The sequence below is a fragment of the Chiloscyllium plagiosum genome, chromosome 40 (assembly GCF_004010195.1).
Source record: "Chiloscyllium plagiosum isolate BGI_BamShark_2017 chromosome 40, ASM401019v2, whole genome shotgun sequence".
In the NCBI taxonomy this organism is placed as follows: domain Eukaryota; kingdom Metazoa; phylum Chordata; class Chondrichthyes; order Orectolobiformes; family Hemiscylliidae; genus Chiloscyllium; species Chiloscyllium plagiosum.
In genome coordinates, this window is record NC_057749.1 from 19,851,450 (window position 1) to 19,857,078 (window position 5,629).

Below are 5,629 nucleotides of genomic sequence, written 5' to 3' on the forward strand. Positions count from 1 at the left end.
ATTCTCCTGTTCCTTGGATGCTGCCTGACCTGCTGCGCTTTTCCAGCAACACATTTTCAGCTCTGATACCTGGAATGGATGGATTGTCTTGTGAGATAAGTTTGGACAAAAAGATTGAGCTTAGAAGAGTAATGGGTAATTCGATTGAAATATGCATGATCCTGAAGAGTCTTGACAGGGTGGATGTTGTGAAGATGTTTCCTCTTATGGGAATATTAGAACCTCGGGTCACTGTTTAAAAATAAGACATTGCCCATTCAAAACAGAGATGAAGTGAAATGATTTTCTTTCAGAGGGTTGTGAGTCTTTGGAATTTTCTTCTGTAAAAAGTAGTGGAAGCACAATCCTTGAATATTTTTAAGGCAGAGATAAAAACAGACATTTAATAAGTTAAGCGTTGAAAGGTCATCAAGGTTAAGTGCAAGTGAGGAGTAATCAGATTAATTTTGATCTTATTGAATGATAGAACAGACTCAAAGGGCTATATTGAAGCCAATTCCTTCTCTTGCCCTGAATTGAAAGGTTTCCCTGATTTTACTTCCAATTTGTAGCCTCCTCTACCTCTTATATGGTACAGTGTAAAACTACTGACTCCTCCTTGTACCTCAACAAGATCTGGACAGTATCCAGTCTCGAGCTGACAAGTAGTAATTCACACCTTGGAAAATGGCAAGCAATGACCATCTCCAATAAGAGATTATCCAACCAGCACCCCTTGACATTCAGTAGTGCTATCATCACTCAATCCTCCACTATCAACACCCTTGACAAGAAATTCAACTGGACCTGTCACATAAACACATTGGCTACAAGAGGCAGGTCAGAGGTTAGAAATGCCTCATGGGAACCTGGGTTGGAATAAAACTCTGGAATTAAGCGTCTGCTGATGACCATGAATCTTTTGTTGATTATGAGGAAAAAAGCCCACCTGGGTCACTAATGTCCTTTAGGGAAAGGAAACTGCCATCCTTACCTGTTCAGGCCTACTCCAGACCCACACACTTAACTGCCCTCTAGGCCATTAGGGATGGGCAATAAACGCTGGCCTGACCAGCAACACTCAAGTACATTAATTTTTTTAAAATGCAAGGGTACACTACCACTAGCAAGTTCCCCTCCATGCCAGTCACCATCCTGACTTGTAAATATATCACCGTTCCTTCACTGTTACACTTGGGTTCAAAATTCTGGAGTTCCCTCCCTAACAGCATTGTGGATCAACCCACAGTGCCGTTGGACTGTAGCAATTCAAGAAGGCAGCTCACCATCACATCTTCTCTGGTGGTGGCCAGCCAACCACACCTATATTTCATGAGTGAATTAAAAAAAACTATGCTTCGTCAAACACTGCTTCTTGTAAGGACAATGTTCCATTCACCCAGTTCCTCCGTCCTCCTTGCAACTATCCAGATGATTCAATCTTCTTGACCAGTACTTCCAAATGCTTCCAACATCCCACCCCATGCGGAAATGAAGAGCGCACTTAACGAAATATACACCACTACAAATAGCCTTGAGACAGACCATCCAAGGCCTTGTTCATCATAGCCAGTGACTTCAACCAGGCCAACCACAAGAGTATGCTACCAAGATACCACCAACACATCTCCTGTCCCACCACAGGCCCAATAACCCTGGGGCATTTCTACACAACCATCAAAGATGTCCACTGCTCCATTTCCCGTCTGCAGTTTGGTAAATCAGACCATAAGGCTGTGCTCCTTCTCCCAGCTTACAAGTGGAAACTGATGTGTGAGGAACCAGTACAGAAAGTCGTACAGTGCTGATCTGAGGTAACGGATGAGTTCCTAGGTGACTGCTTGGGGTCAGTGGACGTGTAGAGGACTGCATGCCAAAGAAGTTGATTCCAGTGTTCCCCAACCAGAAACCATGGATAAACTTGGAGACCAACTCCCTACTGGTCAGTCAGGACTGAGGCGTTCAAGTCCAGTGATCCTGACCTGTACAAGAAATCTAGGTACAATCTTTGCAAAGCCCTCATGGATGTCAAGAGACAATACAAAACTAAACTACAGTTCCAGACTAACCACACAAACACACGTCGACTGGGGCAAAACTTATACGCTATAACGGGCTACAGAGTGAGGTTGAGTAGAATCACTGACAACAATGCATCCCTCACCGGTGAGCTCAATGCATTCTATGCTGCTTTTGACTAGAAGGTCAGTGAAATTATATGACCTGCCCCGACAACCACGGGTGCTCCTGTACCCACAGTCTACACCACAGATGTCAGATCGGTCTTCTTGAGGGTGAACCCACGAAAGCGACTCGCCTGGATGGAGGTCCCAGCCGTATACTCAGATCCTGCATGGACCAGTTGTGGGAGTATTCTCAGACATCTCTAACCTCTCCTTATTACAGTGAGGTTCCCAATTCCTTCAAGAAGACCACTATCATCCCAGTACCAAAGAAAATTCAGGCAAAGTGCCTTAATGACTACTGCCCAGTGGCTCTGACATGCATCATTATGAAGTGCTTCAAGAGGTTAGTAATAGTCCACATCAACTCCAGCCTCCCAGATTGCCCTTATCCATTATGATTTGCCTACCATTGCAACAGATCCACAGCAGACACTGTCTCCCTGGCACTACGCTCACCGGTGAAACATTCGACTGTCAAGGACATCCACATCAGACTCCTATTTATTGACTTGAGCTCTGCCTTCAACAGGATAACTATGACCAAACTCATCTCCAAAATCTGAGACCTAGTACTCTGCTTCTCAGTCTATAACTGGATCCTTGATTTCCTGACCCACAGACTGCAATCTGTAAGGATAGGCAACAACTGCTCCTCCACAATAACCTTAACACCAGTACTCCTGCAAGGCTGTGTACTCATCCCCTTATTGTATTCCTTACACACTCACAACTGTGTGGTCAAATTCAGCTGTAACTCCATTTACAAGTTTGCTAATGACACTATCATAGTGGGTCAGATCTCAAACCATGACAAGAGAGTGTACAGGAAAGAGAGAGCTTAGTGGGACGATGGAAAGACAACAATCTTGTCAGCGAAACAAAGGAGCTGGTCATTAACTTCAGAAAGCAGAGTAGAGTTCACCCCCCCCCCCCCTCCCCCCGGTCTGCATCAATGGTGCTGAGGTGGAGATGGTCGAGAGCTTCAAGTTCCTAGAAGTAAACATCACCAACAATCTCTCCTGGACCATCCACATTGACACTATAGTCAAGAAAGCACACAAACGCCCTTACTTCCTGAGAACGCTAAAGAAATCCAGCACGTCCACAATGACTCTTACCAATGTTTATAGCTGTCCCATTAAAAGCATCCTATCTGGATGCACCACAGCTTCATATGGCAACTGCTCTGGTCAAGATTGTAAGAAATTGCAGACAATTGTGAACGCAGTCCAGCCCATCACACAAACCAGCCTTCCATCCATTGACTTCATCTATATTTCCCACTGCTTTGGAAAAAACAGCCAACATAATCAAAGACCCCCTCCCACCCCACATATACTCTCTTTCACCCTCTTCCATTGGGCAGAAGATACAGAAATTTGAAAACAGGTCCCAACAGATTTAAGAACAGCTTCTTCCTCGCTGTTATTAGAATTATGAACGGACCTTTCGCATATTAGAATTGGTTTTCCTCTGCGCCTCCTCTGTAGCTGTAACACCATATTCTGTATTCTGTTCTATTATACTGATGCACTTATGTAAAATTAAAAATCACACAACACCAAGTTATAGTTCAACTGGTTTATTTGGAAGCATGAGCTTTCGAAATGCTACTTCTTCATCAGGTGGTTCAACCCCAGTCCGACACCATCTCCTCCAAATCATGGCACTTACGTAAGTTATTATTTGTCAGTAAAAACAATACTTCTCACAGTCTTGTGCTACACATGACAATAATTAATCAAATCAAATCAGTCTTCATTTCTCCCCAATGGGCACTCCTTTGATCCCCTTTATTTATTGTGTCCAGTCTATTTCCACAATGTGTGTATTCACTCCTTTCCCTCCTGCTCAGATTTGTGATAACATTCACAAACAAAAACAGATGTTGCTGGAAAAGCTCAGCAGGTCTGGCAGCATCAGTGAAGAGAAATCAGAGTTGACGTTTCAGGTCCGGTTCTCAGGGTCACCTGACCCAAAATGTTAACTCTGATTCTGTTCACAGATACTGCCAGACCTGCTGGGCTTTTCCAGCAGCTTCTGTTTTTGTTTCTGATGTACAGCATCCGCAGTTCTTTCAGTTTTTATTGTGGTAACGCTTCCCTTGTCCTCAGCTCCTGGTCCACCAGTCTCCGCATTCAATATTCATAATTGTGCAAATCTTTTGTTATTTTATCCTGTCAATTGTAATGATTGTCTGTAACAATGTTATAAGTTTGATTCTGAATAAGGGTTCAATGGACCTGAAACATCAACTGCGAGAGGACGGATGCTGTGAAATTTGAAAGGGTTCAGAAAAGATTTACAAGGATGTTGCCAGGATTGAAGAGTGGGGTGCTGGAAAAGCACAGCCGGTCAGGCAGCATTCGAGGGGCAGGAGAATCGACATTTCAGGCATGAGCTCTTCATCAGGTATGAGGCTGGTGGGCCAAGGGGGCTGAGAGATAAATGGGGGGTGGGACTGGGAGGAAAGTAGCTGGGAATGCTATTGGTAGATGAAGACGTGGGAGGTGATAGGTCAGACAGGAGGGTGAAGCGGATAGGTGGGAAGGAAGATGGTCAGGTAGGACCATTCAGGAGGGGCAGTGCCAATTTGGAAGGTTGGATCTGGTATAAGGTGGAGGGAAGGGAATGAGGAAACTGGTGAAATCCACATTGATCCTGTATGCTTGGAGGGTCCCAAGGCGAAGATGAGGTGTTTTTCCTACAGGTGTTGCAGGCATTGCAGGAATGGAGAGTTCAATCTACAGGGAGAGGCTGAATGGGCTGGGGCTGTTTTCTCTGGAGTGTCAGAGGCCAAGGGGAGACCTTATAGAGGTTTAGAAAATCATGAGGGGCATGGATAGGATAAATAGACAAGGTTGTTTCCCTGGTGTAGGGTAGTCCAAACCCAAAGGACATAGGTTTAATGTGAGAGGGGACAAGATTTAAAAGGGACCTAAGGGGCAACTTTTTCACACAGACAGTGGTGCGTGTATGGAACGTGCTGCCAGAGGAAGTGGTGGAGGCTGGAACAATTACAATATTTAAAAGGCACCTGAATGGGTATATGAATAGGGAAGGGTTTAGAGGGATTTGGGCCAAATGCTGGAAAATGGGACGAGATTTATTTTGGATATCTTGTCGGAATGGATGAGTTGGACAGAATGGTGTGTTTCTTTACTGTACATCTCAATGTTTGTGACTCTATGACTCTGATTTCTTCCAGCTGCTGCAGACCCACTGAGATTTTCCAGCAATTTCTGTTTTTGTTTCAGATTTGCAGCATCCGCGGTTTTTCGGTTTTTATTCGTTATTGTTGAGCTGTTACCCACCTATATAGTTCACATTGCTCCCAAGAAGCCTCCCTCCCTGTCCATCTCCTTCCCTCTCCATACTGCTTACCCTTCCACCTCCTCCTACCATGCTCTCCTTCTATTACATCTTTTCCCCTTCCCGTTCCCTCCCCTCCCCCCCCCTTGTCC